Below are 11,115 nucleotides of genomic sequence, written 5' to 3'. Positions count from 1 at the left end.
AGTATTTATGTAAACTTTGTTCAGAGAAAAGCCAAGTAGTACACTGTGATTACTTTTTTTTTTCCTGTATAACTTTTTGTTTTTCCTGGAATTAATAATTGCCTTTTCATTGTTGTTATTGTTATTTAATTGTTTTTCTATGTATCTGTTTTTATTTCATCTTCCAACTTTCTGATAGAGTTACAAAATTCTTCCTAATATATTCAAACACCTCAGGTGATCTCCCTCCCTCTTTCTTTCTTCCTTCCTTCCTTCCTTCTTTTCTTTCTTTCTTTCTTTCTTATTTATTTTATTTTATTTTATTTTATTTTATTTTATTTTATTTTATTTTATTTTATTTTATTTCTTGGAATGTCTCCATATCTAGCAACCCTGCATTTCTCTCTCTGCCAGCTCTGACTGCTTTTTTCTTAGGATCGATGCACAACTCTTATTCTGAAGCTTTCCTTCATCTTCATCCTGTGAATTCTCTCTACCTCCCTCATGTGTTAGGCCTACCTTTTTTTTTTCAGGGATCTGGTTTGTATCTTCTAGAGAATAAGTGAATGGGAAACGAATTTTTGAGACAATGTATGCCTGAAAAATACCTTTATTCTATCCTCACGTTTAGTTTATACTTTAGTTGAATATAAGGGTCACAGTTGTAAACCATTTTTCCTTTTCAAGGCCTTTTGAAGGCAGTGATGTCTTTGTCCTTAATGTTCAGTACTATAGTTCAGAAGTCTGGTGCGATTCTGATTCCTTAACTTTTCTGAGTTTGACCTTTTATCTCTCTGGAAGCTTTTGGGACTTTTCTCTCTGAAGTTCTGAAATTTCACAGTGATGTTTTCATTCATTCTGTCAAGTATCCATTGGCCCTTTTAATTTGCAAATGAATGTACTTCAGTTCTGGGATTCTATCGTGAATTCATTTCTCTGCTTTTTTCTTTTGAAACTCTTATTAAAAAGATATTAAGCCTCCTGGATTTGTATCTATTTATCTTCATCTTTCCTACTTCCTAATTTATTTGTCTTTCTGGTTTACTTTCTGGTAGATTTCCTCAATTTATTTTTCAATTCTTCCACTGAATTTTTTTCTGTCATATTTATAATCTCCATGAGTCTTTCATGTTCTCTGAATACTCTCTCACTTTCTTTAAAAAGAATCAAAGGATACAGTATCTCTTTTTACATCAATATGAAAGTTTTTTTTTTTTTTTCCTCTCCCTGCATTGTCTCTGTTTCTTCCACGTTTCCCCACATTTTTCCTCATTTGTTTGTTTTGGTCTAGCTTTGGTCTGTCTTTGATGTTGGAGGATTCCCTCAAATATTTTATGGTCTTTGATGGTTGTTTCACAGTTTTAAGTGAGGCGCTAAATATCTATTTGAAATTATTGAGCATATGTGGGAGGTTTGAGGACAGGTGGGCTGCACCAAAGCCATTGCACTGGAAGAAAGAGAATGGATTCTGTAGAGTTTTTCTCTTGAGCTGGATAGTTTCCCAATAAGATTACTCCTCCACACTCTGGCCTGGTGGGAGCAGTGGGGGGCTGGGAACTGGGGAGGTTTAAGCCTTTTCCAGCATTCTTCCAGCTGAGTTGGATAAGGGAAACGGGGCACAAGTGGTGGCATTACTGTTTAATATACAAGCTTTCAATGAATCCACCTCTTGTTAGTAAATTTCTATCCCCAGTGGATCCTAACCTCTAAGCCCTGAGTCCATCTTGTTCAACCTCTCAGTCTTCTTTCTCCTCATACAAGTTTTCAACCAGTCTTTCTGTTTTTTAGCTCCACCCAAACACCTGCTCTGCCACCCCTTTCAGAGGTTCCTGGTTATCTAATCCCTCAGCCTGTTTAGGGCTCCGAGATGCCAAAGAGCTGGTTTCTTGTTGTCTTCCAACTCTTGCAGGTCTAGGTTTTTCTGGTATGGTAGCTTAGTTTCCAGTTATTATAGCTTTTGTGTTTCTTAAAGTCTTAAAATTTACAGTTGGTTGTTGATGCTTTCACATTCTCTTTGTCCTTGAGCGATTATGCTCCTTTCCTCAATTTATTGTCATTTTAGTGAAGGTTTAATAAAATGATGTGTTCAGTAGATCATGCTTAACTGTGATTTCCATGTGCCTGCTTCCAAATCCACTCTTCTTTCTTCCTTCCCCCCCTGTCTTGTTTTCTCCCTTCCTTCCTTACCTCTCTCCTTCTCTCTCTTCCTTCCTTTCCTCCCTTTTTCTCTTGATTTCTATTAGAATGCTATTCTTCCCTCCTTAAAGGGCCTTGGGGAGTCTGATGTTTTCTGCTTTTTGAAATACTTTGAATATAAATAGCACCCTGGTCTCTGGCTTTAATCTGAACACATCACATTTCTGCAATGGACTTAAAATAATAACATCCCACAGAATTTGTGCCTCTTAATCTCTTCCCTTCCATGTGCTTGCAACCAAATACTTCCTTTGGTATTTCTAGAAAGTGGACTTTTATCATTTCATCCTTTTCAAGTCTGGCAATTTTTGTACCCTGGTTTGGTTTCTAGAACCTTGTCCAGGGAACATAGAACAGGGCAAAGAGTGTATACTCTTGACCAGCAAGGAAAATGGGCCAGGGTGAGGGTGGAAAAAGGTATAAATTACTTGATGTATTAATTTAAAAATATATATTGAGGGATACCTGGGTGGCTTAGTGGTTGAACATCTGCCTTTGGCTCAGGTCATGAACCCAGGGTCCTGGGATTGAGTCCCACATTGGGCTCCCTCCAGGGAGCCTGCTTTTCCCTCTGCCTATGTCTCTGCCTCTCTCTTTGTGCCTTTCATGAATAAATAAACGACCTCTTTTAAAAACAATAAAAATAAAAATAAAATATGTATTGAGAGATGCCTGGGTGGCTCATTTGGTTAAGTGTCTGCCTTTGGCTCAGGTCATGATCCTAGGGTCCTGGGATCAATCCCTATGTTAGGCTCCCTGCTCAGCGGGGGGCCTGCTTCTCCCTCTCCCTCTGCCTCTCCCCCTACTCCCCACTGGTGCTCATTCTCTCATGCATACTCGCTTTCCCTCTCTCAAATAAGTAAATAATATCTTTTCAAAAATTATGTGCTCTCTTCTATATTAAATGCACTGTCATAGGTAAAGGGGATATAAAAATGAGTAAGACATTCAGAGTCTAGTGGTAAGACAAATAAGTGAGTGAATAGAATATAACATGATAGGTGCACTTCATGCTCAACAAACATTAATTTAGTGTCTACTATATATCAGATACTATGCCAGGCACTTTCATTTTATTAATTCTTCACAATATCATTGTGTGTTGGCATTACAATACCTATTTTACTATAAAGAAACTGCCAAAATGGAAGAATGTACAAATACTATGAAAACAGAGATATGAGACCCCTCTTTGGTGCATCTTGGCCAGGCAACAAGGAGTACACCCTCCCAAAGATCTGCCTGCAACTGGCTTTTCAGCCTTGGGCATCACCCATTTTTTTCCTCCCTTCCAACTCCAGATCCAAGAAGAGTGTCTCCTCTAGGACCTGAGGAAGAAAAAAAGTTCTCCAGGTCATCAGCAGTATTTCTGAGCACTGTCTTCAGCATGGAAAAAGTGAGGGAAAAGTAAGTCATGAAAGCAGTGAACTAAAATTGTCCCAAACCACAGGAAATTCTTAGATGTGCAGTCCTTTTTCTTTCTCTCATTTTTTTCCCCACTTTTCTTTTTTTGTCAGTAACAAAAACTTACCGGAGTATTGTGACACTGGCTAAGGAATGGCCATGATTTCAGCTCTTGGGGAAGGTGGTGGGGGCAGGGAGGCTTGGGCCAGAGAGATTGTTTAGAAAGGCAGCTCAGCTGTCCCCCAGAGGAAAATCAAGGCAATCACGTGGGTGAATTGAGGAGAGGGACGCACAGGCACACACACAACTCTCTAAACTTCATCAGTTTTTAAAACTGTATTTGAAACAGGGACTTGCCTTATGTCTCCTGAACCAAGAAGCACAGATCTTGCCTTCCTCCTGGAAGTCACCTTGTCCTTTGGAGCCATCAGCCTGCAGAAGGTGGCTTCCTCTGGCTGATGAGAAGCTGGCTCCTTGGTACAGAGAGCTCTCTTTCTTCCAGAACCAGGGGCAAGGTAAGTGGAGGCTGCAGACCCAGAGGGCCTCCTGGGGGGTGCTCCTCTCAGAGTGGTTACCTAAGGATTAGATTAAGGAGGTTCTTTGTGGGGTGGGGGACACCCGGACTCCCTTGTATTAGGAAAAGGAAGTGGGGGCGGGGTGCAGACAGAGATTTTGCCAAATTACAGATGGAGCCGACGAGATCCAGAACAATTCCCAAAGGAGGTCCTCCCACACCCACAGGAAGGCCAAAAAAAAAAAAAAAAAAAGCTTGAAATTCAAATTATTTTTGGTGCAGGGAGATGAGAAGGGAGGGAGAGAAGGCAGTGGTAGTAAATAGAAACAGAAGAGGGAAGAAAAAATGAAAAGGCTTGCCCATATCTTTCCTAAAGAACAGCTCAGGAGAGCACCGAATAGTATAGGAAATGTAGGTGGACTTGAATATTTTTTATCATGTGTCCACGGGCAAGACTGGAAAGGAAAACAGTCACAAATCTTATATATGTGGTTTCTGCCCTGAAAGAAGTGGCTGCTCCCCCCTCTCCTGTTTTTAGCTTCTGCTTTTGAGAGGACAGAACAGAAATGTTTTGCCCACACTGTACCCACACACTCTCTGCTCCTCTCAAATGCGTTTCACTGGCCTGGTTTCCTCCAAAAGCTTTCCTGCTTTCATGACTGTTGTCATTGCTCTTGTTGTTTCTGCTTATAGTTTTGCTTTGGGTTCAAAGAATGGAAACAATTTTGGGGGAGAGAATGGTGGACGCCATGATGAGACATGAGAAAACAGTAACTATACTTGAGAATTAGATAGATGGAATAAAAGACCCTGCTCCCTGGTCGAGGGCCTTGTTTAGGCTTGCCCACTCTTCGTGTTCACCATTTCTTTAAAGTTTTTAAATTTTTATTTATTTGAGAGAGAGAGAGAGAGAGAGAATGAGCACAGAGGGAGAGGGAGATGCAGACTCCCTATTGAGCAGAGGAGCCATACATGGGGCTGGATTTCAGGACCCTGGGATCATGACCTGAGCCAAAGGCAGATGCCCAACTGACTGAGCTACTCAGGGGATCCATGTTTGCCATTTTTTAAAGAGAATGATTTGGATTAGTTAGGGTTGCCAGAAAGATAGATACATGATACCCAGTTAAATTTGAATTTCAGATAAACAGCAAATAAATACCTGCCCAAACTGGTGTTACAGTTCTTCTGTATATTTGAAGTAGGTATTAAATCATCTTATTCCAGTGGTGTTTAAATTGTGAGGGCCCACAGGGTAGAGAGTTTTAAGGGATTCAGTTTCTGGATCTGCCTGAGGTGAATTGAGCATGGGAGCATGCTGAGTGTCACACTGGGTCTTCTCTGCTCCCACCCTCCTGGCACACCAGCCCTTCCTCACTTCTAAAAAAGGAAAGAAAGGCATTGTCCTAGTTTGTAAAAACCTCCAGGGCCAAGACAAGGAATAATTAGAAATATTTGTGTTTGTGTTGAGAAAGCAAAAGCTTTTATGACTGAGATATCAATCATTTCACAAATTAGGTGGTTTCCAATTTATTGTTTTCCATAAAACTTAAAGAAAAATCTAATTGAGTTGACCACTGATAGATCATTAAAGTAATTTTTTAAAAAATAGACTTTAGTTTTTAGAGCAGGTTTTAGATTTACAGCAAAATTAAGCAGAAAGTACAGACAGTTCCCACAGTTCCCTGCCCCATGCTAGGACAACTTCCCCCAATAGAGTAATTTTTGAAGGAAGATCTCTAAGTGATATCTGACCTATAACGTGAAGGAGTCCAAAGAATTGAATGATATTGCCAAATTTGGCACTGCTGAAAAAACAAATTTCAAGTCTCCTGGCAAAGGTGGGCTGGCTACAAATCTTCATACAGGGTTTGTATTCATAAGTGACTTGGTAACTCCAACTGCAACTCTGAAGCCCTAAGCCCAGAAATATGTCCCTACTTTCCTTCCTTCTCATAAGCCCTGGACGGACATTGTCACAGCAAAACTCCTTATGGCCCCATTTACTTATTGACTTGAAGAAGGTTTCTCAGTGCTCTCATTCATAAAAATGAGAAATAAAGATAATATTGATGATACATCTATTCATTATTGCAAGAAGTAATATTAATTGATGGATTTAAAAAAATATTTTATGTATTTATCTTAGAGAGTGAGTGAGCGAGCGAGAACAAGTGGAGGGGAGGGAGAGAGGGAGAGGGAGGAGCAGACACCCCCTGCTGAACAGGGAGCCTGATGTGGGGCTCAATCCCTTGACCCCGGGATCATGACCCCAGCCAAAGGCAGATGCCTAACCTTAGCCACCCATGTGCCCCAATCAATGGATTTTTGAACTAATTACATGCATATGTAAAAATATACCAATACATACAAGTAAAAATCCATCCTTATCCATTAGGAGAGATCATTCTCATTAGGAGAAAAATTTTTAACATTTTACTATTTTGTGTTTAATTATCAATAAAAAACATATTTACTGTGTCACTAATAATTATAACAATGACTTAGTCTCAGAAAATGTTTTAATACCTTATGGTCACAGGATATTTTTTGAAATTGTAAAATTAATTTACACATGCATGTTTGTTTCAAAAATTTGATAGGGTAATCAGTAAAAGATGCCCAAAAGATTGATGTTCAAATAATAAAAAATGTCATCAAGATATATGACATTTAGATACAAATCTTTAAGGGAAGTGCACTGAAAATATAGTTCATGGAGGAAATGGAATGATTTAGCATTTCTGTTAAAGAACTTTGTGTTCATTTTGAAAAAGGAAAGATGGTGTCAAATTACTATGGTACTTAGATACTATTGGGTGCATTAAAAAGGGTGATATAACAGTTTTATTTTAAAACATTTGATGAAAACAATCTGCAGACTACATCCCCTGCAAGCACTCAAACCTCCGAAGAAAAGTTATAGACGTCCACTTAAAATGTGTGAAGGGATACATGATTTTCAGCATTTTTTAGGGGTGTGAGCAAAGAAAAGTTTGAAGACCTCTGCTTTATGTCATTCTCTTACTAACATTTCTGCTCAAAATACAGTACTTAGATTTCCAGATCCTTTACAACTTTGAACAATAAAAATTATAGGCATCATTCTACCTGTACTTTCAGGGGCGCCCTGGCCCAATGCTCTGTGTACCTCATTGTGCTGCCCATCTACTCGCAACTGGGTGGTAGTTACACGCACAAGGCCTTAAATTGGAGAAACCAGAAATAAATCAGCCCCTAGACCTCACAGCTGAACTATTTCAAGAATATGCAGTTCCATGGTAGTGGATATGATTTGACTCACAGCATACGCAGCAACGTGTAATTACAAGCTGCATTCAGCAGACTTCTACTGTAATGCTTGCTTCTCACCTTCTGAATAGAGGGGAGCCACAGCAGCGTTTTATGGTAATGAATTGAAATGATCTAACGGATGCTTATGTGCACCCTGTCAGAGGAGACTGACTCTCTTGAATATCAGTTGAGGTTCGGGAGGTTCTCCAAGTATCAAAAGTGTGCTTTGTAAGGAAGGCAGAAAAATGGGTGGTAGCAACCATATGCCCCAGTGGCAGAGGAAACGCACATGGGGGAAGCTATGTAACAGGGATTGTGGCAGTAAGGGGAGCAGAGCAACGAAACCCTGCTTTTCATATCAGAACTAAAAACTAAATGTCCGTTCACCACAAATTCAGTTCTGCCAGCCACAATGTGTGAAAGTGTGCTTGACCAGTGTGTGGGCTTTGTAAGTAGTGATGTCTTTGCTAATCTAGAGTCAAGAGGGATAAGTTGCACCCCAACTGATTTTTAAAAGTAGGTGATAACTCTTTAAGCACAAAACCCTCCTAATATTTTTTATAGCTTAAAATTTTTCTCTTTAATTAAATAAATTTTGAGATAATTGTAGATTCACATGCAGTTGTACAAGGAATAGTTGAGAGAGATTCTGTGTACCCTTTAGGCAGTTTCCCCCAGTGGTAGCATCTTGTAAACCAAGGTTTGCTATCACCACCAGAATATTAATACTGATACAGCCAAGAGTAAGATTTCCATCAGCTTAAGGGGCCCCTGGGCTGCCCTTTTATAGCCACACTCACTTCTCTCCTACCGCACACCCTTCTTAACCTTGACAATCATTTATTGGTTCACCATTTCTTATAGTGCCATTTCAAGAACATCATATAAATGGAATCGATATGTAACCATCGGGGACTGGCTTTTTTCATTCAGCATACTTTTCTGAATATTCATCCTTGTTGTTGTCTATATCAGTAGCTTGTTTCCTTTTATTGCTAAAGAGTAGTCTATGGTATGGATCTACCACAGTTTACTTATTCACCATGTTGAAGGACATCTGAGTTGTTTCATTTTTGGCTATTATGAATAAAAGGGGCTATAATAATTTATGCACAGATTTTTGTGTGATCATACCTTCATTTCTTTTTTTTTTTTTGTATTAAAGGTTTTATTTATTTGAGAGAGAGAGGGAGAGCACAAGCAGGGGAGAGACAGAGACAGGGAGAGAGAGAAACAGACTCCTTGCTGGGTGGGGAGCCCTACCCAGGGCTCCATCCCAGGACCCCAAGATCATGACCTGAGCTGAAGGCAGATGCTTAACTGACTGGGCCATCCAGGGACCCGTCATGTCTTCTTTCTCTAGGATGAATGCCCAGGAGTACAATTACTGGATCATGTGCTAGTCATATGTTTACTTTTTGCAGAAACTGCCAAACTGTTTTCTAGAAGAGCTGTACCATTTGACATCCCCACCAGCAAAGTATCATGATCCAGTTTCTCTTCATCCTCACCAGCATGATATTGTCACTATTTTTTATTTTAGCCATTCTGATAGGTGTGTAGTGATATCTCACTGTGGTACAATTTTTTTGTATCTTTTATATCTTTTTTGTATTTTTCTCCATTTCTATTATAGTATAATTGACATATAACATTGTATTAAAGTGTACAATATAGGGGCACTGGATGTCTTGGTCGGTTAAGCACTTCTCTGACTCTTGATTTTGGCTCAGGTCATGATCGCAGGGTTGTGGATCGAGCCCCATATCAGGCTCCATGTTCAGTGGGGAGTCTGCTTGAGATTTTCTCCCTCCCTTTCTGCCCCTCCCTGCCACGATGCTTCTGTGCTCTCTCTTTCTCTAAAAAAATAAAATTAAAAAAATTTGAAGTGTACAATGATCAAATAAATTGATTAACATAACGCTCAAATCAATATATGTGACAAAATGGTCACCACAATAAATTTAGTTAGCATCCATCACCTCATATAGCTACAATTTTTTTCTGTGATGAGAACTTTTAAGATCTACTCTTCTGGCAACTTTCAAATATACAATATAGTGATGTTAGCTATAGTCACTATGCTGTACATTATATTCCCAGAACTTATTTATCTTGTAACTGGAAGTTTGTATCTTTTGACCATCTTCACACATTTCCTATCCACCTCCTTTACTCTGCTTCTGGCAACCACTGATCTGTTCTTTGTTTCTGTTTGTTTGTTTTTTAGATTCCAGATATAAGTAAGATCATACAGTATTTCCCTTTCCCTGTCTGACTTACTTCACTGAGCATAATACTCCCAAAGTCCATTCATGTTGTCATAAATGTCAGGATTTCCTTTTTTACGGCTGAGTAATATTCTCTCTCTGTGTATGTATTACATTTTCTTATGGGATAGCTCATACAGATATCTCTTTGAGGCGGTCATTTTGCTTCCTTAGCTGTACTCAGAAGTGGAATTGCTAGATCATACAGTATTTCTATTTTATTTTTAACTTCTTGAGGACCCTCCATACTATTTTCCATAGTAGTTGCCCCAATTTACATTCCCTCTAACAGCTTTGCTCCACATCCTTGCTAATAATTGTTATTTTATCTTTTTGGTATCAGCATTCTGACAGGTATGAGGTGATATCTCATTGTCATTTTGATTTGCATTTCCCTGCTGTTGAATGATGTTGAGCATTTTTTCATATACCTCTTGGCTATTTATATGTGTTTTTTGGAAAAATGTCTAATTTTTAAATCAGATTTTTGGTTTTGCTACTGAGTTGTGTGAGTTCCTTATATATTTTGGATATTAGCTCCTTATCAAATACATGATATTAGCAAATATGTTCTCACATTCAGTAGGTGCCTTTTCAATTTGTTGATTGTTTCCATTGCTGTGCAGAAGATTTTTAGTTCAATGTAATCCCATTTGTTTATTTTTGCTTTTGGAGTCAAATCAAAAAGCATCATTGCCAAGAGTGGTGCCAAGGAGCTTACCAATTATGTTTTTTTCTAGGAGTTTTATGGCTTCAGATCTTCAATATTTTTAATTTTTTAAATATTTTTAATTTTTACAGTTTTATTTTCACCAACTTTTTATTTGTAAAGTTTTTTTGTATGGGCATTAAATGTTTTCAAACATTTTTTATTATTAAACATAAGATACATAGGGCACATGATGTAATATTTTAAAAAGGTAGAAGAGTGTGAGTGAATCCTGTCTTCTCTTACCGCCTCCCTCAGAGGTGGTCTTCTGCCCATAGGCCACCATTCTTACCAGTTAAGCCACACAGAACTTTCCATCTAAAATAAAGGCACTGATCGTAGTTCAACCACTTTTTCCTACCCCAAGATCATCACCAGGAATGACAAAGATCGTCTTCAGCACATATAATCTCTGGGAATTCTTCACTTTTCTTTCCCCTCCTTTGTTGTCAGCTCATCTGTTTACAGACAGGAACAAACAGTAAAATAATTTCCTCCTCCATACCGCCCCTCCTCCTTCTCTAAGATCATGACCATTCCCCTGCTGTTTCTAATTCTGTGAGGAGAAGGAAACTACACAACTGAACCCTTTTTTTTTTTTTTTAAGATTTTATTTATTTATTCAGGAGAGATACAGAGAGAGAGAGGCAGAGACATAGGCAGAGGGAGAAGCAAGGTTCCCTGCAGGGAGCCCCATTGCAGGACTCCATCCCAGAACCCTGGGATCATGACTTGAGCTAAAGGCAGAT

General features: G+C 38.9%; 1 protein-coding gene across 1 annotated transcript in view; it reads left to right on the top strand.

Moving 5' to 3' along the window:
- Positions 1-3,915: 3,915 nt before the first annotated feature.
- Positions 3,916-11,115, top strand: part of PLEKHA2 (pleckstrin homology domain containing A2) — a 76,015-nt gene continuing 68,815 nt past the window's right edge. The window contains exon 1 of the mRNA XM_025434137.3: positions 3,916-4,094. The gene's annotated coding sequence lies outside the window, so the exon portion shown is untranslated. The remainder of the gene's footprint in view (positions 4,095-11,115) is intronic.

The sequence above is a fragment of the Canis lupus genome, chromosome 16 (assembly GCF_003254725.2).
Source record: "Canis lupus dingo isolate Sandy chromosome 16, ASM325472v2, whole genome shotgun sequence".
NCBI lineage: Eukaryota > Metazoa > Chordata > Mammalia > Carnivora > Canidae > Canis > Canis lupus.
The sequence above is the reverse complement of the archived record's forward strand: the minus strand, read 5'-3'. Positions and strand labels throughout refer to the sequence as shown.